This window comes from Bufo bufo, chromosome 4 (genome assembly GCF_905171765.1).
Source record: "Bufo bufo chromosome 4, aBufBuf1.1, whole genome shotgun sequence".
Lineage (NCBI taxonomy): Eukaryota > Metazoa > Chordata > Amphibia > Anura > Bufonidae > Bufo > Bufo bufo.
In genome coordinates this window covers 571,635,017-571,657,875 of record NC_053392.1, presented here as the reverse complement: position 1 = coordinate 571,657,875, position 22,859 = coordinate 571,635,017, and the positions used below count along the sequence as shown (strand labels likewise).

The following is a 22,859-nucleotide window of genomic DNA, read 5'->3' as shown; positions in this document are numbered from 1 at the left end:
GTATCCATATAAATGGCCCACCCTGTACTAATTAAAATCAGCCTATAGAACAGACAGGTTAGTTTGAAGTGCAAGTCCAATGGAGGCCAGTATAGCACCAGAGGAGGTAGCATTTAGTGTAGGTTCCTGTCCTACAGAGATCGCCTTGTTGCTGTTGGACAAGCACACCTTTTTAACGCAGCATTAGCACATTTTCTATAATGAGTATGGCCCTATTGTATTTACTATATTATTTTTGTTTGCAGAGAAACCGTTGATAAGCCGTGACATCACCTTTTATCTTTCACTAGCGTATATATAACCAGTTGTCCAGCTGTGACTGACTGTCCAGCGCTTCAGGAAGAGCATGCTGGAACTGTGAAATGGCTGCATTGTCTGGAGCAGGAGAGGTAAATAGTTTTATTTATTTTTTGTGTCATCTGAGGTCTGGTGAAGATTGGGGGTCTGATAAAAATTATTTTTTCTTATTTTCCTCCTCAAAATCCTAGCTGCATCTTATAGTCCGGTGCATTTTATAGAGTAAAAAATTTGGCACTCATTGGTGTCTTTGGCCCATTAGTGTATTGTGGGCTGAACCTGTTGTTCTTGGTGTGTTTGACAATAGCTTAATTTGTATGGTGAGCTCCTAACTTTCCCCTGACAGATGACTACTGTGTGGGGGACTATGGGGGCATAACTACTATATAGGGTGCTATGGGGGCACGACTACTGTGTGGGGGCACCATGATGGCATGAATACTGTCAGGGGGCATAAATACTTTGTAGGGGGCACTATGGGGTATAAATAGCAGGGTCACTATGAAGGCATGAATACTGTGTAGGGGCACTATGGAGGTATAAATACTGTTTGGAGGCACTATGGCGGCATGTCTACTTTGTGGGCATAAATTTAGGGGGCACAATGTGTATAAATACCATGTGGGGCCACTATGGGGGTATGACTACTGTGTGGGTGTACTATAGGGGTATAAATACTGTGTGGGGGCACTATGGGGGCATAAATACTGTATGGGGGCACTGGTGGTATAAATACTGTGCAATTCCAATAGTAAGTCCCACGTACACTCAAGAATTTGAATGCAAAATTGGTGATTTATTGTACAAAACAAATCTCCATAAGTGGCACAGTGAGCATATACATTCCAGCGTGCTATAATAATAGCCAAAATAAATGGGACTAGTAACCCGTATTATATTATATCTATCTGTTGGTTACGTGCGATCTTCTAATCTCAAGACGTTTTGGTCCCACCTGGACCTTTTTAAGTGAGTCGCAGTAAGGCAAAATGGTGGAGTGTGCGCCTCTAAGGCGCTTAGCCCATGTGAGGCAGAGTGAGAAGCAATGCCCAGATAGTTACAGTTACATGTATACTCCATCAAAAAGCCATTACTTTATTAGAACCTTCCAGAACTCTGTTTGGATGGACTTGATAACACTCCAGTATTTTAAGTTGGATCATGAAGAGTCTACGTACCAAGTTTCGTTAAAATCCATCATACATATAGGAGCTTATGAAGACCAAACATACAAACTATTACTTATATATAGATTGTAATCCTGCCTGTGATAATAAGGAGATGACTGGCTAAAGGTCAAATCTCCATATAAAAGGAAGTGTCAACATATTATGAGGCTTAATGGCCATTGAGAAAACTGCAGGATTTTACGATTTTTTTTAAATTTAGACAGTGACTTGGACAATATAAAAAATATAGATTATATGGTCATTTTCTGATATGTTCCCTTAATGGACCAAGCACATTTTGACTCCAGAAGTCTGACCACCAGGCTTTCCTTTCTTATTGTTATGACTGTTCTGCAATTTGAGGACTTTTTTTTTGTGGGATGGGACAACTCCTATCTATATGTCCTGTGGCATATGAATATTATAGATGGAGGACTACCCGCTCTTAGAGTGGAAAGGGAGCAAACAAGAAGCAGTATCCACTCTGGCTGACTTGATCTGAATGGCCTCCATATACCAAATGTTTCACTCTATAAGACACACTCCCCCCCCCCCCCCCCCCAAAAGTGGGGGGAAAATGTCACTGCGTCTTACAGGGCTAATACTAATGAATGCTCATTAGCTCATGAAAGCGCTCATTAGTACAGTAGGATTGGGGAGAGGTGAATACAGCGCTCCCTGTGCTGGCAGTTCTTACCGCTCCCTGACCGTCTTCTGCCGGCGCCACGCTGTGTCTTGCGCGCTTACATCAGGTCACACAGTACAACGCTGCAGGAAGAGCACTGGATCTAAGGAGCGATGGTGGCATCCAGAGCACGAGAGGTAAGTTGATTTATTTTTTTATTGATACTGATTGTGGGTCTGAGCTAGGGTCTAACTAACTTTGGGGGTCTGAGCTGAGGTCTGATTAGGGTCTGAGCTGAGGTCTAATTAATATTGGGAGTCTGAGCTGAGGTCTGATTAACGTTGGAGGTTTGATATGAGGTCTGATAAAAAAAATAAAAAAATTCTTCCTAGGATGTGGAGAAACTGTCTTGCCGGCCATGGCAAAATCAGCAGTTTAGTGAGGGAGTGTCTGGAACCACTGACACACCCTGTGGCAATTTTTGTCTTAGGTAATTTAGTTTGCATATGATGACTAACCATAAATATTTCTCAATAAGGGCTCGTTCACACAACCGTTGCGTTTTTTGCGGTCCGCAAATTTCGGATCTGCAAAAAACGGATGCCGCCCGTGTGCCTTCTGCAATTTGCTGAACGAAACAGGAGGCCCATTATAGAAATGCCTATTCTCGTCCGCAAAACTTTTGCGGGGCCACGGAACGGAGCAATGGATGCGGACAGCACACAGAGTGCTGTCCGCATCTTTTGAGGACCCATTGAAATGAATGGTTCCGTATATGGACCGTATGCGGAACGCATAAAATGGCCCGTATACGGAACACAAAATACGTTCGTGTGAACGAGCCTTAAGATGGTGTTTTATGCTTTTCAGTATCCAACTAATTTGTTTTTAATCTTTGCATGCCATTTTTTTTTTTACTATACTGCGTTTTTGCCATTTAAAGAGTATTTTATTTTTATTTTTTTTATTATTTCTTCATCTGTTTTGTAAAACCCCTGTCACGATGTATAAAAAACACTCCTTTTACAAAGTGATGCTTTTTTTAGCTGATAGGAATACAGGTTACTCTTGGAAAATATTACATTCTTGTCTGCTCATTTTCATATTTATTTTCCTTTTTTTTTTTTTTTTTACCAAATTGCATATTTTTCGTATTAAATTTTTCTATATTTTTTTTTTGTGGGTTAAAAAGTGACATGTACCAACTATAAAGGCAGAAATAAAACAATCCCATTTTTTAATGATAATAATTTGATGGAAAAGCATTTCGGCATTTTTTTTTCCCCCCCTGTGAAACATTATTTATTATACTCAAATTGTAATCTATTTTGAAAACGGTATGTATCCTGGTTCTACGCCAGTAGTTGAATCATTTTTTGCTAGAATTGTATTATTTAAGCTTCGACTGTAATGCAAATTTTACCAGGGAATTAGACGACAATATTTATTATTATTATTGGTGTTATTTTAATCGTATTGGCAGGTTTCATTTTGTGCATATTTTTTTGTGCGCTTTTTGCTGCAATTTTACAAACATGTCACAAGGAAACTGGGAAAATTGTTTTGCATTAATAATGGAAGTGAAAGAATCCAGTGGGATGTTTAGCATAGCGAAATGTCACAGAGTGAATGTGTAGTTTCTGATTAATACTGTGAATCTTGAAACCGTTCCAAATGGCTGCCATTGTGAGCTTTAATACCGTGTGTTGTGCCCCTCTAAATGCCATGGTTTTTCAGCAGGCTTTCCCTTTTTATAAGGGGTTACAAGATTAGCAGGAAATCACTTTGAGACATTAATAATGCAACATGTTCAATAACAAAGAGTATTTGTGAAAAAAAATTGGACTACCTAATTTGCCTGTGGCTGCAGCTACCAACTTTTCCCTCAAGCTTTGTATTAGAATTTTTGTTATTGCAGATAGAGACGTTATATGAAGCTTGTATTTTTGGGCTGACATTTTAAAACAATTACTTTTACTTTACTTTCTTCATGAGATGTTATTTCTCTTTGTCACTTGCTGTCACTTTTCCATAGCTTATCTAATGAAATCCTTTTTTTTTTTTTTTAGCTTGAAGTTTTTCAGTTTTCTTTTTTGAAGAGAGAGCGTGTAGACAGCAAGAATAAAAATGTACTTGTTGCTCACAGAAGAAAATGTTTAGTTTTTTTTTAGCTGAATCAATATTTAGATCAGCATTTTGGTGAGTCGTGATGCACTTTTGCAGAGAACAATGGCAACCTATTATGTTTGGTCTTATAAACATTTTTTTTTCTATTTTTTTTTCTTTATGAACAACCCGGTAACAGTATGCAATTATAATATACCGTATTTTTCACTCCATAAGAAGCATCGGACCATAAGACAAATCTCCTATCAGACCCCCAAGCTCTATTAGACTTTAGATCAGACCTCCATCCGACCCCCAAGCTCCATTAGACCTCAGATCAGACCCCCATGCTCCATCAGACCTCTGTATCAGACCCACATTCCTCCTTAGACCTCAGATCAGACCCCCATTCCTCCTAATATCAGACCCCAAGCTCCATCAGACCCCCAGAGGAAGGTTTCAAATCGAAACGTGCGTCGGGGTGTGCAGTCTTCCTGTGGACTTGTTACTTTCATATACGGTATGTGACTTTGCTTTGTTTGGACCGCATGTCTGACTATCTCTGTTGCGGTTCTCTGCCTTTTGAACCATTTTTGGTCATGTTATTTATTTATCATCTCCTACAGCTTGCACATGCACTTTACTGTTTGTTATACTTAGCTGTATAGATACAACTATACATTTGGAAAGAGCCACATTTGAGGGTTGATACTTTTTGCCCTCTACTTACTATAGATAATATGCACTTGCACTTTCATATTTAATGCATTCATTTGCATTGTGGATACTCTTTTTAAGTGTACATTTTGTGTAGGAGCTTCTTTATATACAGGCGTCTATACCTTTGGTCACTTACCCTATTACTCTGCTATACTGGATAAACTCTCCCAGGATTTGCACTTGTTTGTCATCTCTTTGTATATGTTTTTAATTATATGCTCAATAAAATAATATCTTTTAGCTTAATAGTTCTCAGTGTTTCTTTATAGGTTATCTAGTCATTTTCTGAGTTAAGCTCTAGTTAAGGGCTTCACTGTTATTCTACGCCATTCTTTATGTAACCTATTTCCGCCCCAAAAGGGGTTAGTCCAGATGTGTAAGTTCATCGTCACACTGGAATTTGGAGCCCTTTCCAGTTACGTGGCATTGTGGGTATACCAAACAGAAACTTGACAGATTTGTGAACAAGAGCATATATTTGTACACACAGGTGACATTGGGCCTCATTAATTGGAATATTTTATCTTTGACTTCTTAGGATGCCCACACATAAAAGCAAAATTGTCTGAACCCCCTAATGTCTGGCAGGATCAACTGACTAGCCAGAGGACTTTAAAAAGAAGGCATAAATATAAGAATGTATGACAAAATTAATGCAAATGAACTCTTAACAAGCTTTGCCTCTAATGCCACCAGATGTAAGGCAGCTATCCTATAAGTCAATGCTCGACCCTTTAAATAGGTCTTGAGACATGACTTGGATATTAAATAAGCCAGCATCTCATCTGCAGACAGCTGTTTCTGGGTGATTGCTCCTCATCAGTGCAGAGTTCTGGTTTAACTGGGTGAGAGGTTCAAGTCAGGATTTGGGGGGTTCTTCCCCGAATTCCAGAGGAGCATGTGTGGCCTGTAAGTCTCCTCATGCCGATTAAGTTGCTCTCTCCCCAAGGAGCGATAGCACCCTCCAAATGCCAAAATTAAAACATACAATTAAAAGCACTTGAAGGTGCTTAGATATTGGTGACTTACCCTTAGGATAGCTCTTCAATATTATATTGGTAAGGTTCCAACACCCGGCTACCCCATAGAAGGATCATCTGTTTATGGTAGCTGTTGGCGCCAGAAACTATACAGTGAACAGAACCAGAAGCACAAGGTTTTGTCCACTATGTAGTGGCCGTGCAAAGGGCGAGCTTCTTCAATACTTGAACAAAATGTGAGTTTACTTAGGGAACACCACATGTGAAACCAACACTCCCTATCAAATGGCATGGTCCATGTATATACACTGAAAATAAAATCAATATGGTTTAAAAGCTGGGTGCAAAAAATTGAAGATGGATCAATTTGTATGAGCACCAATATACTGTAAGCCTAAAGCTGTGAGCAGAGCTTGTAGTCACTCACATTAGTCCTTGTTCTAAAGAGGGCTTACAATTTAAAGGGGTATTCAGGCTGTTAAAAGCTATTTCCTATCCACAGGATAGGAGACCCCATACCCCTCAGAGCCCCCAAAACTGAGCAGAGCAGCAGGTCGGGCATGCGAACTGCCTCTCCATTCATCTTTATAGGCCTTTTGGAAAAGGCTGAGTGCTGTACTTGGCTGTTTCCGGAACTCCCGTAGAGATGAAGGGAGTGGCAGTGCACATGCTTGACCTGCTGCTCTATTTATTTCATTGGGCCCCGAGGGGTATGGGATACCCATTCTCGTGATTGGTGGGGGTCCAGAGGTAGCATTCCCACCAATTTAATAGTTATCCCCTAAGTTCTATGTCACCTGCACATACTATGACCAAGTTTGTAGGAATCCAATTAAAGAGTCTCCCAGAATTTATCACCTATCCATGTGATAAGTGTCTGATCATTGGGATCTCCACCGATCACAAAAACGGCATCTTGTGTCCTCCCTTACTTATCATTGTCCGGCCGCAGTGAAGAGCATCTTGACTGGTTTGGTGGATGGGGATGTAGTAGTTTGCCATTTAAAGTCTAGCTGACTGACAGAGATCACCAAGCGATCGCTCGACTGCCACTTCATTCATGCTCCTCGGTGCAGTGAGGAGGAATGGGGGACACAGGACTTCCATTCACAAGATCGTAGGGTCCTAGCTGAATAGATAATAAATAATGATTCTGGGAAAACCTCTTTGACCTGCCATTATTATTGATGGCCTTGCGGTTCGCCCGGCGGTCGGTTCGCGGCGAACTTTGCTCGTTCGCGATTCGCCGAAACATGTGAACATATGGCGATATTCGCGCCCGCCATATCCTTTTACATTGTGAAGAACTTTGACCCATGACACATCCATCAGGTGGCACAGGACAGCCAATTGAAAAGTTTCAGCACACGGACATACCCCCTACCTTATAAATAGATCCGATCTGGCGGCCATTTTACATTCAGTCTTTTGCCAGTGTAGGGAGACGTTGCTGTGTGGAGCAGGGACAGGCTGTTAGGGACACAAATCGCTAGCTAATAGGGCCACAAAAGTCCTTTTAAGAACTGGTATAGGTGAGCTATCGATAGGTGTGACTTACTGAGGGGTGTAATATACTTATAATATACTTTCTATATAGTGCAATTGTATTGTGCAGCAGTTGTGAGCGGTTCTGCAGCGATACCGCAGCTATACAGAGGGCCAAGCGCAATTAGAAAAAATTATTATAACTGGTGTGATTTACCAGTCTCCCCCTCCAAAAAACTGATAGAAGCGGGGTGTTATATACCAATAATATACTTTCTTTATAGTGTATTTGGGTACTGCAGCATTTGTTTGCTGTTTTGCTGCGTTCTCTCTGCTACACACAGTGACAAACGGTATTGGAAAAAATAATCATAGCTGGTGTGCTCATGAGCATACGCGAAAATTACATTGCCGATATTTCGCATTGAAAAAAATAATGAATGGAGATCGAAAATTCGAATAATCCATCTGGTATGTCACTGTCCATGTTGTGGGACTATTTGTGTACTTCTAGTCATTATTTCTTGGCTGAAAATATGAGCTGAAGGTTTTATCAGGTTCGCCTGCCGTTAAAATGAATGGGACCCGCCGCAAGCTTGCGGTTCGGGAACATTTGATCTCGTTCACGAACCGTCCCGGCAGATTTTTTGTCCATCACTAGCCATTAGGCTTTTGGAGTGTAGGAGGAAACCATAGTACCCAAAGAAAACCAATGCAAACTCCATCCAGACGTTGTCCTTAGTTGGTTGCGAACCCCGGTTATACGAGACCACCGTTCTAGCCATTGTGCTGCCCCACACCTACAGCACAGATATGGGATTGGGATATAAAAGTATAGATAAACAAAATCTAACATTATTCTTGGAACTTTGAATCAAGGGAATTTTGCATGGCACTGATAAAAATGTTTTTCTGCAGAAAGGAATTAGAAATGGAGTTAGAAGCAATGGATTGAGGCAGTCACTAATCCAAGCGCCATGTAAGGATTAGTAGTTTGGCTTGACATGACACGGTGACTGTATATCACACCCCGGGTAGTGCCAGCTCTTCAGCAGACTTCCCCAGAGATTAGAGTATGATATTACAAACTGCTGCGGTGAACTTTGTTGCCAGACGTTCTTTTTAAGCAGTATGAAAGTGACTTCAGCCCGTACACTGCCAGCTACTTACTGGGCGCCGCGCACGGTGATTAGCGGGGGTTTTATAAATCTATTTTCAGAAATGCCTGTTTAGATTTTTTTTTTTTCTCGAGGCTTTATAAAAGTAGCAGGAAAATATCTGACTGCAGTTTCAGACACAAATGAATAAAAATTAAGTTTACTGTGATTGCTTTGAATAATCTCAGGGTAATTTGCATATGGATCAAATCGTTTTTTCCCCACAATAAAAGCACACAGAGCTATAGGGACTGGGTGTTGCGGATGTGCTAGCGGCCATCTAGCAACCCATGTCCTCAGCTCTATACGTCAAATCCCGCTGACAGGTTCCCTTTAAAAGGAATTTTACGTTTTGCATCAATATCCTTTAAAATAATCATTTATGAAGGTCGCTGTGATTTTGTAATGTTCTTCCTTCACCTTTATTGCCTCTATCTCCCCTTCTGTGATGTGGTCACATGACCATGTCCATGCCGCTCTTTCTTATTTCCTGTGATGTTATGTCCATGGGCGGGGCAGTGATCGGAGAGTGTCGATGTAAATAGCTGGGTGGGAGGAGCGATAAACTAGCTGGGAGGGGTTAGGGCGGGGCTGGAGCTATTGCAGAGAAAGGAGAGGTGCCTTATTAGTTTGTTCGGTTATCTTTTCCTTGATAATATTCCGTAATAAAACGATTTTTTATGTAGTAAAGGTTTGGGTGATTTATATTTTTTTTACTCAGTTTGGAATATTCCTCCCAATATTCAGAATATAAATTGCCTGGTTCAGGGATATCTGGAAAACAAATAAACCAATAAGGGTTTAGAGTGCTGATACTCCTTGTGCATTTATTGATTCCCCAGGTAGGTTTGGTGAAACTTGAGAAATGTAGTGGGGTGTCATTGCAAGTACCAAGTGTGAACTAGCCAGGTCAAGACAAGTTGGTAGTGCTGATGTGTGAATAAACACATTAAGGTCATTGGATCCGTGTGCACACGTCTGTGGTTTACATGTGAAACATGCCGAACAGTGAGCGGGAAAAACAATTTCCACGCTGAACAGGGTACTAACCTCTATAATGGGCAACGGCGTCTGACTACAATTTGCTTGACACCCTGCGCATGCGCCACCTGGCATCCTAGCGGGCTCTGCGGTTGAGAACAGGACAGTTCCAGTAGACAAGAGTTACCAGCAACCCTCGATGATGGCGTAATAAGTTTAGTACGTAGATATGTACGTTGTAAGCGAGATTGCAATGTGGATACATCCAAAATAACATAACAAGCAAACTAAATTTTACCCTAGTTCATCAATATTGAAGTGGGGATGCACGGAGCAGGGAATTCCAAATTCAGTTTATTTACTTGTCTATTCTCAGGAGCCTTTCAAGAAGCATAGAATAAAGAAGAGTGTTCCAGAAGCGGATGTGGATCCTCTACGCCTCCTTAAAGGGGTTCTCTGGGAATTAACCCCTTCCCGCATTATCATGTACATGTACGTGGGGAAATGTGGTGCCTTACCGCATTCCCATGTACATGTACGTGATGGGATCGGGCAGGTGCAGGAGCTGCACCTGCCCGATCCGCAGCACGGCCCGGCTGTTACTGATAACCGGGTCCGTGCTGCATCCACCATCATCGCTGTATGCAGCGATGCCGGCAGATTAACCCTTTCCCCTTTCACATGCCGCGGTCAGCGCTGACCGCGGCACGTGCAGGGTTTACAGAGGGAGGGGGCTCCCTTTGACTCCATCGGCCCCCACGCTACGCTGACAGGGGGCCGATGGTTGCCATGGCAGCCCTGATGCCTTCCACAGGCATCGGAGCCTGCCAGGTACGGAAGCCCAGGAGATCAAGCCTGAGAGCTGGGTCTCCGAGGCAACTGTCAGCGTATTACTGTGTAAAACGCTGACAGTTCAATTCAGTTCAATACATAACGTATTGTACTGAATTGGAACAGGGATCAAACCCTGAAAAGGTGAAGTCCCACAGTGGAAAAAATATAAAAAGTAAAAAAAAAGTAAAAAAATAAAGGGTTTTCTTTTATAATAAAAAAATGTAGTTTCAAGTAAAAAATAAAAAAAGCATCCCTTTCCCAAAATAAAGTATAAAAAATTGTAAAAAATTTGGAAAATCAGAAAAGTAGACATATTAGGTATCGCCGCGTCCGTATCAATCGGCTCTATAAAAATATCACATGACCTAACCCCTCAGATGAACACCGTCAAACAAATAAAATAAAAACTGTGCTGAAAAAACTTTTTTTTGTCACCTTACATCACTAAAAGTGCAACACCAAGCGATCAAAAAGGCGTATGCCCCCCAGAATAGTTCCAATCTAACCATCACCTCATCCCACAAAAAATGAGCCCCTACCTAAGACAATCACCCAAAAAAATTTAAAAAACTATGGCTCTTGGACTATGGAGATACTCAAACATGTTTTGTTTTTTGTTTCAAAAATATTATTGTGTAAAACTTAAATAAATAAAAAAAAGTATACATATTGGGTATTGCCACGTCCGTAACGGCCAGCTCTATAAAAATTTCACATGATCTAACCCCTCAGTTGAACACCGTAAAAAATAAAAAATAAAAACTGTGTCAAAAAAGCCATTTTATGTCACCTTACATCACAAAAAGTGTAATAGCAAGTGATCAAAAAGTCATACGCACCACCATACAAATCAAACCATCATCTCATCCTGCAAAAAATGAGACCCTACATAAGACAATCGCCCAAAAAATAAAAAAACTATGGGTCTCAGAATATGGAGACACTAAAACATGATTTTTTTGTTTCAAAAATGATATTATTATGTAAAACTTAAATAAATTTAAAGAAAGTATACATATTAGGTATCGCCGCGTCCATAGGAACCTGCTGTATAAAAATATCACATGAACTAACCCCTAAGGTGAACACCGTAAAAAAAAAAAAAAAATTAAACGGGACAGTCGCCCCGAAAAAATAAAAAATAAAATAAAAACTGCCTTTCAGAATATGGAGACACTAAAAAATCTTTTTTTTTCAAAAATGCTTTATTATGTAATTATGTACTGAAACAAACAACCAAAAAAATATATTGGTATTTTCGCGTCTGTAACAACCTGCTCTATAAAAATACCACATGATCTACCGTATTTTTCGCCCTATAAGACGCACCGGCCCATAAGACGCACCTAGGTTTTTGAGGAGGAAAATAAGAAAAAAAATATTTTGAACCAAAAGGTGTGCTTTTGGTGGGTTTTGAACTAATTGCGGTCTGTGGATGGCGCACTGTTATGGGGGATCTGTGGGTGACGCACTATTATGGGGGATCTGTGGGTGACGCACTATTATGGGGGATCTGTGGGTGACGCACTGTTATGGGGGATCTGTGGGTGACACTTATGGGGGATCTGTGGGTGACACTTATGGGGGATCTGTGGGTGACACTTATGGGGGATCTGTGGGTGGCTCTTATTGGGGTCTCTGGATGGCACTGTTATGGGGATCTATGTATGACAGTTATGGGGGGGGGATCTGTGGATGACACATATATAGCATCTTATGCTATGTGTCATCCACATATCCCCTCCATAAGTGTCCCTGTAGTGAATGACCCTCAATACAGGGGGTGGGGGTCGCATCTGCTTTTATAATGACAGCGGGGCCCATGCAGTGACTGTATTCTACTACACGGGCCCCGCTCACTGTATATTATCGTATCTGTAATAGGTAATTGTTATGTATATAATCGGGTAATCAGCGCCTGTATACTTACAACTACAAGCGCTCGGTAGCAGGGAGGAGGCAGGCCGGGAGGACCGGCTCTGGCAGCATTAGTCACTACGTCATGCGCCCACGCCGCCAGCTTCATTCATAAAGTGGGCGGCGCAGGCGCGTGACGTAGTGACTTACGCTGCCAGAGCCCGTCCTCCCGGCCTGCCTCCTCTCTGCTACCGAGCGCTTGTAGTTGTAAGTATACAGGCGCTGATTACCCGATTATATACATAACAATTAACTATTACAGCTACGATTATACAGTGAGCGGGGCCTGTGTAGTAGAATACAGTCACTGCACGGGCCCCGCTGTCATTCTAAAAGCAGATGCCGGCCCCCAGCCCCTCACAGCTGATACACCTGCCGCGCGGCATCGCGGCGGGTGTATCATTGAAAATTCGGCAAAATCGCAGCATTCGCCCCATAAGACGCACTGCTATCTTTCCCCCACTTTTTTGGGGGGAAAAGTGCGTCTTATAGGGCGAAAAATACGGTAACCTGTCAAATGAACATTGTAAATAACAAAAAATAAACTTGGTGCCAAAACAGCTATTTTTTGTTACCTTGCCTCACAAAAAGTGGAATATAGAGCAACCAAAAATTATATGTACCCTAAAATAGTACCAACAAAACTGCCACTTTATCCCTTAGTTTCCAAAATGGAGTAATTTTTGGGGAGTTTCTACTCTAGGGGTGCATCAGGGGGTCTTCAAATGTGACATGGCAACTTAAAATTATCCCAGTGAAATCTGCCCTCCAAAAACCATATGGCGTTCCTTTCCTTCTGCATCCTGCTGTGTGCCCATACAGCAGTTTTACAATCACAAATGAGGTGTTTCTGTAAACTACAGAATCGGGCTACTAAATATTGAGTTTTGTTTGGATGTTAAGGGGTGTAGTTTCTAAAATGGGGCCATTTATGTGTAGTTTCTATTATGTAAGCCTCACAAAGTGACTTCAGACCTGAACGGGTCCTTAAAAAGTGGATTTTCTGAAAAATTTCAAGATTTGCTTCTAAACTTCTAAGCCTTCTAACGTCCCAAAAAAAAAAAAATTATTTTACAAAATGATCCAAACATGAAGTAGACATATGGGAAATTTAAGTAATAACTATTTTAGTAGGTATCACTATCTGTTTTAAAAGCCGAGAAACTGAAATGTAAAAAATTGAGAATTTTTCAAAAATTTTGGTAATTTTTTATTTTTTTTTTATAATTAAAATTGTAACGTATTTTGTTTCCGTGTCCGTTCCGTTTTTTTTTGTGGATTGGATGCAGACCCATTCATTTCAATGGGTCCGCAAAAAATAGTGTGCTGTCCGCATCAGTATGTCCATTCCGTAGCCCCGCAAAATGTCCTATTCTTGTCCGTTTTAGGCATTGTTACAATGGATCCGCAAAAAAAAACGGATGGCATACGGATGTCATCCTTTTTTTTTTTTGCGGACCGCAAAACACATACGGTCGTGTGCATGTAGCCTTACACAGAGAATGCTATCAATCACTGATAACACCTCGCTCATGTACTGAGAGTTGTTCAAAGGGGTTGCCGCTATCTTTTAGAGTAGGGCATCATCCTCAATTGAGGCTGATGCCGTCAGTTAAACTGGAAGAGCACAGGTGCCGGCACTGTTTGGCACTGCGCTAGTTGGTTATGCTGAAGGTAAAGGGTGGGCGGGGTTATCGGCTACTAGCGTCGTAGCCGGGGGGGGCGTGATGGCAATGCTGGGGGCGTAGTGAATGAGCGGAGAGAGAAGCATGCTTGGGCTCTGTCGGGGGAGGGGGGGGGGGGGCCTGGGCACTCGATGGAGGGTGTTCCTGGGCACCTTTTGAATGAAAATAAGGCCCCTCTTGGCACCTTAATGCCTCGTTTTAAGGATAAAAAGTGGATTTTTATGAGGAAAAAGAAAACATATGGAAAGAAGGTCTGAAGTGCTGTGAGGACATACTTTGCTTTAATATTGATTATCCAGGTGACAGATGTCCCGAACTATTCGCCGGCGAATAGTTTTCCGGCGAACATAGCTTGTTCGCGTTCGCCGCGGCGGGCGAACATATGCGATGTTCGGTCCGCCCCCTATACGTCATCATTGAGCAAACTTTGACCCTGTACCTCACAGTCAGCAGACACATTCCAGCCAATCAGCATACCCTCCCTCCCAGACCCTCCCACCTCCTATCAAATAGCAAGGACAGCATTCATTTTAGGGACAGCATCCATCTTAGATTCATTCTGAAGCTGCAGTGTCACAAATTTGACTAAGTTGTAATCGCAATGCGATTAATACAGGTTATATTAATCGCTTAGCGAATTCAACTTAGAGCTGGGTTCCTAATGGTTGTATTGCTAGAATATAACGAAGATTGAGAATATAGTGCTATATATAGTGCTATATATAGTGCTATAAATCATTATATTCGTCAATTCTAGCAATACAACCATTAGGAAATCTAAGTTGTAATCGCAATGCGATTAATACAGGTTTTATTAATCGCATTGCGAATTCAACTTACCACACTCTGCGTCGTCAACTACGTAATTTTCCATGGGAGTTTTGCCATGGATCCCTCTCCGGCATGCCACAGTCCAGGTGTTAGTCCCCTTTAGACAACTTTTCCATCACTATTGTGGCCAGAAAGAGTCCCTGTGGGTTTTAAAATTCGCCTGTCTATTGAAGTCTATGGCGGTTCGCCTGTTCGCGAACATTTGCGGAAATTCGCGTTTGCCGTTTGCGAACGGAAAATGTTATGTTCGCGACATCTCTAGTGACAGATTGCCTTTAAGTAAGGCTACTTTGACGGGTATAGTATATGTGCTTTATTGCTCTCGTATTATGAATCCTACACCTGAACCTCCTGTGTTTCATCAGTAAATGAGTTAGAGCCACCATAACTCTGGTTCTCATAAACCGTGGGTGGTCCAGGTGTTGTCTCCAAAGTATGAACACAAAAATCCCCTGTATTACACTGTGGCTGAATACCATTGTTTTAAAAAAAACTATACTAATTGAAAACAATTGTTTATGGTGATCGTCAATGACTTAAAACGTCTTTTCTCACTTGTGAAAATCTTTTCCATCTTTTAGAAATATATTAGATATTGCTGCATAGTGATTATCGATTTTACTGCAGTGTGTAATAGGTATCACTAGAGAAGTGATCTGCATACTTTACTCTAGATTGGGTATGGACAAGATTAGGACAGTGTAAAATGTAAACTTTTTTGATGTTGGTATGTTTGATGCAACTCATTTGGCAGTGTGATCTGGATGTTGGTATGCTCTCTCATTGATGGGTGAAGGGAGTTGATAATATTAATTGAAGTTCATGTTACCCTCCCCTTGGAACCATGTACACAGGGAGAGAATCTGTTTGTTTTCTGTACAGCACATTCCCCAATGGCCCCACCTCTCCTCCTCCACTGGCAGCTGGAGGGGGGTGGGCTGCTTTATCCTTGAATATATATCGGGCTATCATATCATGCATCTTTGCAAGGTGGCAGTTCAGGACGTATCTCATACATTCTTGCTATTGATGACTGGATCTCAGGCTGTATAGCAGCTAGAGTCTTGAGACTTTTAAAGCTGATAAGTTAAGTCTTAAAACAAGTCCAGGATCACAATTCAGGTTTTGTTAAATCACAAGTTACAGCACTTGGGTTGGAAGTGAGAGCTGTAGGTATATACAGCTTTCTCTGAGACCGCTTTAACTGGTGATAAATCACAGCTAGCGCCTCAGTCCTGGTTATGTTTTAAAGGTTAGATGGTTAAGTCTCTAGCTGTTATACAGCCTGAGATTCAGCCATCAGCAGCAAGGACATACAAGATATGTCCTTGGCTACTGAATTGCCACCTTACAGGACATATGAGTGTTACAGCAGTGGGTGTAGAACCACTGTGTCAGCCAACAGATTTGACTTTGGACTAAACCTAAGGGAATTTTCCCTGACAGTCCACTGGTCTTCACGCTTTAATCCCTGTATATCGATCTTGACTTTGTTGCAAGGCCACCACCAGGGCACTACCTTCTGGAGTAGTCTCTTTATAAATGACAGCTGACTCACGGGGGCAGAGAAACTGATGCAGAGCACCAAGGGTTTAGGAAAAATCATAGTCAGGGACAGTCCAAGTTTAGAGCTGGCCGAGTATGTGCAATACGGTAAATGGTATGAAGTGAGGGCAGGCAGCAAGGGATCATTACGGAAGTCAGGTACAGGCCAGGTCATGCATCTGAGGAACAGAATCCAGTAAACAGGCAGAAAGTCAGTACACAGGCAGACAGAATGCAGCACACCTTTGCAGGGAATTAGGAAGCTAGACAACCTATTGCTCAGGCACCATTCTACAGGGAAAAGTGCTTAAAGTAACCCCAGGGTTGCCAGCCATTGGCTGGTGAATATTAAGGTGGGCCAGGGAAGCATTCTCACCCCTTATGAGCTGAGGAGTAGCGGCCTTGCCAGAAAGAAGGTGGCAGAAGAAGACAGCGGGGGGCAGGTCTCAGGCCGCGATCCGCCACCGTAACAGTGGTAGGGAAATGCTTAAAGTAATTTGTCAGCTACAGTCCAGGTGCCCATACACCAATAGAGGTCGACAGAAAACTCCTGACTCCCCCATACATATACACGCTCAGCATGTACTGTACATGTTTTCAATGGGGTGATAAGAGAAAGCTGCTGCCAGACAACTGTAACGGCTTATGTCCCAGGATAACAAAAGGCTTGGGTTTTGAAATTCAAAGCACTTGGTCCTGCTCCCCATATGCACTTGATCGTCGACCAGCCCTGCAGAAAATGTCAGGTTTGACTGACATTAGTCTAATGTTTGTGGGGGCCTTTATTTCGGATCCCTCAGTTACCTAGACAGAGCAGTTTTTTAATACACAGCAAAATACGCCGTATACTGTACATACATTTTGATGATTATTTTCTTTTTTCTAGTTTATTACTTCCATATCTGCTCCAGTCCGTTGCAGCAAAAACTCAATACATTTGTTGTTTAAGTAGTTGCCATTGAAGCACCCAGAAAGTAAAGAGGGATATGCTCAAACAGCATGAATACTTAAGTTCCAGATGGATCGGTTCGAAGGGTCAAGTTGTGAAGAAAAAAGCCGTCACACACACTTCATCAACACTGTGGAATGAGAGCCCAGTGCATTTACTGAGCAGTGGATTTCCAACGAGTACATAAACTAATTGCTGGATGAGCATGCCCCAGGAGCAATGATTTTAAGGTCATAGCAGGCTCAATGAATAGTGCTGACTTACACTGTGTCTCACTGATAGCTGATCTTACCAATGAGAGGGTTACAAGCAATCAAGCCTGAAGCCTTTCCGTGTGCGTCGAATGGTCTGTCAGCGGTCACCATTTCTGACGTCCTTTATATTTGTCCAGTCAGCTTAAAATCTTTAGGTTGGGCCTCAAATTACTCAGTAAAGAAAAGAGAGGAGCAATTATTTTCAGTCACTGGGTTTTAGAGACCTTTGTGTTAATTATACCAAATACTGGCGATTCACTAACAGATTCCCAACTTGCAGTTGCAAATAGGAGAAAGAAAAAAAAAAGAAGAAATTTAGGTGAACCAAGCTAAAAATTGTTTTGAAAATTTACTGAATATAAAAAGTGCATTTTAAATGGAAAAATAGATCTAATAGTATAAAAAGGCAATGGAAACAATAGCACAGAAGTAAATACAAAATAGATATTTTCTTTGAGACTTGTAAATTGAGTCTTAATAATATAGGTGCGTCATAAAGGGGTTGTCCGGGTTCAGAACTTAACCAGACCTATCCCCATCTTCCCCATCAGCCCCTCTGACATGAGCATCAGAGCATTTCGTGATGTACCGGGCTCTCCATGGGTAAGCTAGACAGAGGCTGTAAAACGGCTAGGCAGCACTAAAGCCCGCCCATCAGTGCCGGTGACATCACCGGGGACACTGCCTCCACACAGCCTCCACCTAGCATTGTAAAAATATGAACAAAAAAAGCCCTTGTCCAGAGCATGCTCCGATGCTCATATCAGAAGGCCTGCCTGTATGAAAATGGGGATATGTCCAGGTTCAGAGATGACCCCTTTAAAGAGGACCTTTCACCGATCCTGACATTGTGAACTAAGTATCATGACATATACAGCGGCGCCCAGGGATCTCACTGCACTTACTATTATCCCTGGGCGCCTCTCCGATCTCCCGTTATGTCCTCCGGTATGTTCGGGGACTTGGTTATAGTAGGCGGAGTCTGCCCTTGTTCTGCTGGGCGTCTCCTTCTCCTAGGCTGTAGCGCTGGCCAATCGCAGCGCAGAGCTCACAGCCTGGGAGGTTTTTTTCTCCCAGGATGTGAGCTCTGCGCTGTGATTGGCCAGCGCTACAGCCTAGGAGAAGGAGACGCCCGCATAACAAGGGCAGACTCCGCCTACTATAACCAAGTCCCCGAACATACCGGAGGACATAACGGGAGAACGGAGAGGCGCCCAGGGATAATAGTAAGTGCAGTGAGATCCCTGGGCGCCGCTGTATATGTCATGATACTTAGTTCACAATGTCAGGATCGGTGAAAGGTCCTCTTTAAGGTCTCTTTCACATGTCAGTCAATCAGACGTCTCCACGGACAACACATGTACACATTGACCTTAATATGTGTATTCACATGTCAGTGGTTTTCCACAGACCGTGGATCTGCAGTGACTCCACAGAAGCATGCCCTATCAGTGATTTCAGATTCCTCACTCACATTATAGTCTGTGGGTCTATTTTCACAGACCATTGGTAGGAGGTAATCTGGGAATGAATTTTCAGCCCAACAGTGTACGTGGAACACAGAGGGAAAAAAAAAACGGACACGCAGACCAAACATGGATACTTCATGGATTAATCAATAACCACCTTGTCACAGATGTCATCATGGACACGGCAAAATGAATAAGGCCTAGTAAGAAGTAATACAAGAAGCAGTGTTTGAGTGGGTATTAAAAAAAAAAAAGGATTGTGGTGTATGGATATACAGTAAGCCGATTTCCACATGGCAATTACAGTATCGTGTTTTTCTAATAGTAACAATGTTAATTAACCAGTGTAAAAGGAACAAAATTATAAAAAAATTTAAATTAAAAAACAAAAACAGAATTATTCCCACCTAAAAATAATATCTGTAATTTTGAAGTTGTTAGGATTTGTTCTCACTTGGTTCATTAATGTTTGACTGTAATTCTCGGTGATATTGCTTGAGACCCAAAGGACACCATTAAAGTGATATTCTGGTCATTAGGGAATAACTATTAGATCGGTGGGGGTCCTACCGCTGTGATCCCCCCCACTGATCCCGAGGACTGGGATCCCATACACAGCAGGGCCACCCAAAGTTAAAGGAGCATCAGATCGAGCATGTGCTGTTTTCCTGCTAGAGATGAATGGGGCGGCAGTGCACACACTCAGCCTTAGGGCTCATTCAGACGGCCGTATGCTGTCCGCAAAAAATGAGGATCCGTTTTTTTGCGGATTAGATGCTGTCCCATTCACTTCTATGGGGCCTTTTCTTCCTTTGCACGGCTCAGCAAAAAAAATGAAACCTGTCCTATACTTGTGAAAGTCAGGGCATGGCCCCATTAAAGTCTATGGGTCAGCAAAAAAACAAAATAGAATCCGTTTTTTTGCGGACATGCTGAACTGTCTGCAAAAAAACGGATCCGCATTTTTGCGGACAACATACGGCTGTCTGAATGAGCCCTTAAAGGGGTATTCCCATCTCAGACAATGGGGGTATATTGCTAGGATATGCCCCCATTGTCTGATAGGTGCGGATCCCAGAGGTGGAACGGAGAGAGTGGTGGCTGGAGGACCCTGGGTTTCCTGGGGTCCGGCCACCGCCAAGCACTCTTCCCATACAAGTGAATGGGAGCGCACCTCGCTTGCATGGCCACTGCTCCCATTCGTTTCTATGGAGCCGACGGAAATAGCCGAGCCGTTCTCAGTGTAGGTGCGATGATCCTAACAATGGATCTGTGATGGGAATAGCCCTTTAAGTTCTGTTCATTTTGGGTGCCCTGCACAGTATGATTCCACTTTCTAGTGATTGGTGGTGGTCCTAGCGATAGGACCCCACCAGTCTAATAGTTATCTGTTATCCACAGAATGGGAAATAACTTCAAATTAACAAAATACTTCTTTAAACTCAGTGTGTAGTCTGATCGTTTAGCCATCGGGATCCATTGAATTCCTTTGTATGATGGATCCGTCACAGTGGAAGCTATGATGCTAGTGTGAACAGAGTTATGAATGTTGTCATCCAATTTTCTTCTAGCACAGTAGACGGCACTGTGCTTTGTAAGGAGGCCGGGCTGCTCACTGGAGTGTCACGGCCTCCTCAAATAACTGATCAGCGGGGCTTACTGGGTACTTTCTCTGAGGATAGGTCATCAGCATTAAAATCTTGGAAAACCGCAGTCACTGGAATTGAGCTGCTCCTAGACCATGTGAGCGATGAATGTGCCGTCACCGGCCTAGGAAGAGGCTGTGGCACTCGGCGGGGGTATCGGATGTCAGACCCCTGCCAATCTGATGTTGATGACTAGAGATGAGCGAATTTCTTAAAAGTTTGATTCGGCTGATTCGCCGAATAAAAAAACAAAATTCGCTTCGTGACGAAGCGCATTATTTTATTTTTTTATAAGTAGCGGGTGCAATGACAGGGAGCTGTGATAGCGCCACACCCTTCATTGTACCCCTCAGATGCCGCGTTCATACATGATCGTGGCATCTGAGTGTAAAATTAACGATAAAAAAATTAATAATTTAAATCAAACTTACCGCCTCCATTTGCTCACGACAGGCTGGCCGCCGCCATCTTGCTTGAAGTTCTCGCCCCAAATCCTGTGCGGCGCGAGATTACGTCATCAAGCCGGCTGGCATGGTGACTATGACGTCATCACGCCGGCCTGCGTGATGATGTAATCTCCCGCCGCACGGGATTACGGCCGAGATCTTCAAGCAAGATGGCGGCGGCCAGCCTGTCCTGAGCAAATGGAGGCGGTAAGCTTGAATTTTTTTAGTTTTTTATACTATTTCAGGTTAAATCGATTCGCTGACACGAAGCACGAGGAAATTCGGCTTCTCGGCGGATCAAATTTATCCTGAAATTTGGATCGAATTCCACTTGATTCGCTCATCTCTACTGATGACCTATCCTGAGGATTGGTCATCAATATCAAAATCTCGGAGAGCGCTTTTAAAATTTTGTATACTGTAAGGTGAACGGATCCACCAAGGGATATGTTTCAATACCGGTTTTGGGTCTAAAACTCAGTGTGAACGGGACCTTACTACTTACTGCAGTGACACCCTACTCATGTCATCATCTTCATTTATTTGCACAATATAAGGCTACCTACCTTCACGCTACCCATTTTGCTTTACAGTGTGGCAGTGCTGTTTGTTTTGCAGCATTATATGCTTTTTTTTAATTTGCCTGTTTGGTCCCTAAGCCTTATGTAAAAGGCGTGTGTGTAAATCACGCTGTGGGCAAATGGTTTCGTTTCAGCTCTTTGTCTCCTTTTATGTCTTTGTAAATAGCGTTTCATACTGAATCCTGTTCAGCTCAAAGGATGCTCTATAGCTTAAAAAAAAAAGTGAAATTGAACCATCACAGTGAAATATCGATTATGCATACCTGCCCCAGGCGCAGTCCTTTCCCATTATGAGCTTGCGCTGCTCCCTGTTTATCGACTGTCTGCATTGTCAAACTGCAGTAAATATCTGATTACATGATTTGTAACATGTTAATGATGTTGTCTGCACAGAACGTGAAATCGGAACAACACAGCGAGTTAATCTTACAGCCGCGACGGGGAAAAAAAGGAAGAGAAATAAAAAGATTAACATTAAATAGCCGGTGAGAGAGCAAGGCTTTCAGTCCTCATGCAGATGTAGAGCTCTTTTGTTACTGTAGGTTTCAGCGACCGGCCTTCCTTTTACCATGTCTAATGAAAATAGTACAGTAGTGGAATAAATTAAAAGTAACTTTTATGCTTTTTAAGCAAGTTGACATTTAGAGTTTTAATAGATTTTTTATTTTTTTTGCTAACGTCAAAAATACAGTTTTCTATCAGCCTGGTTAAAGTCGTGCCAGGAAAAAGAAGTTCCACCCGGAACTGTAATTGAGCTATGACGCTGCAGCTCTCTCTGCACTTTTATTAAAGGGATTATCTTATATAGACAACCCTTTTAATTTGGGGATTTGGAGGTTTAAAAAGCTTACACCCCCAGCTAGGCATGGATTTATATTGGATATACGGAAGTTAGGGCCTGCTCACCTCCATACATGTAGTCAGCCTGGTTAAAGGGAACCTGTCACATTGAACATGATGTTTGAGCTACAGGCGGCATGTTATAGAGCAGGAGGAGCAGAGCAGATTGATATATAAGGTAGTTTTATGGGAAATGATTCAGTAGAACTTGTATTTTAGACATGTAAATTCCTCTTCATTCTGGGCTTTGAAGTCAATAAGACGTTGCTATCGACTGATCAGCAGGTGTGCCAGGAGTCAACATGAGTACAGGACATCGGTATTAAACACTCCGACAACCCC

General features: G+C 42.3%; 1 protein-coding gene across 1 annotated transcript in view; it reads left to right on the top strand.

The window, feature by feature from the left end:
- Positions 1-22,859, top strand: part of CAMKMT (calmodulin-lysine N-methyltransferase) — a 534,662-nt gene that overhangs the window by 84,112 nt on the left and 427,691 nt on the right. The gene's annotated exons all lie outside the window — the stretch shown is intronic.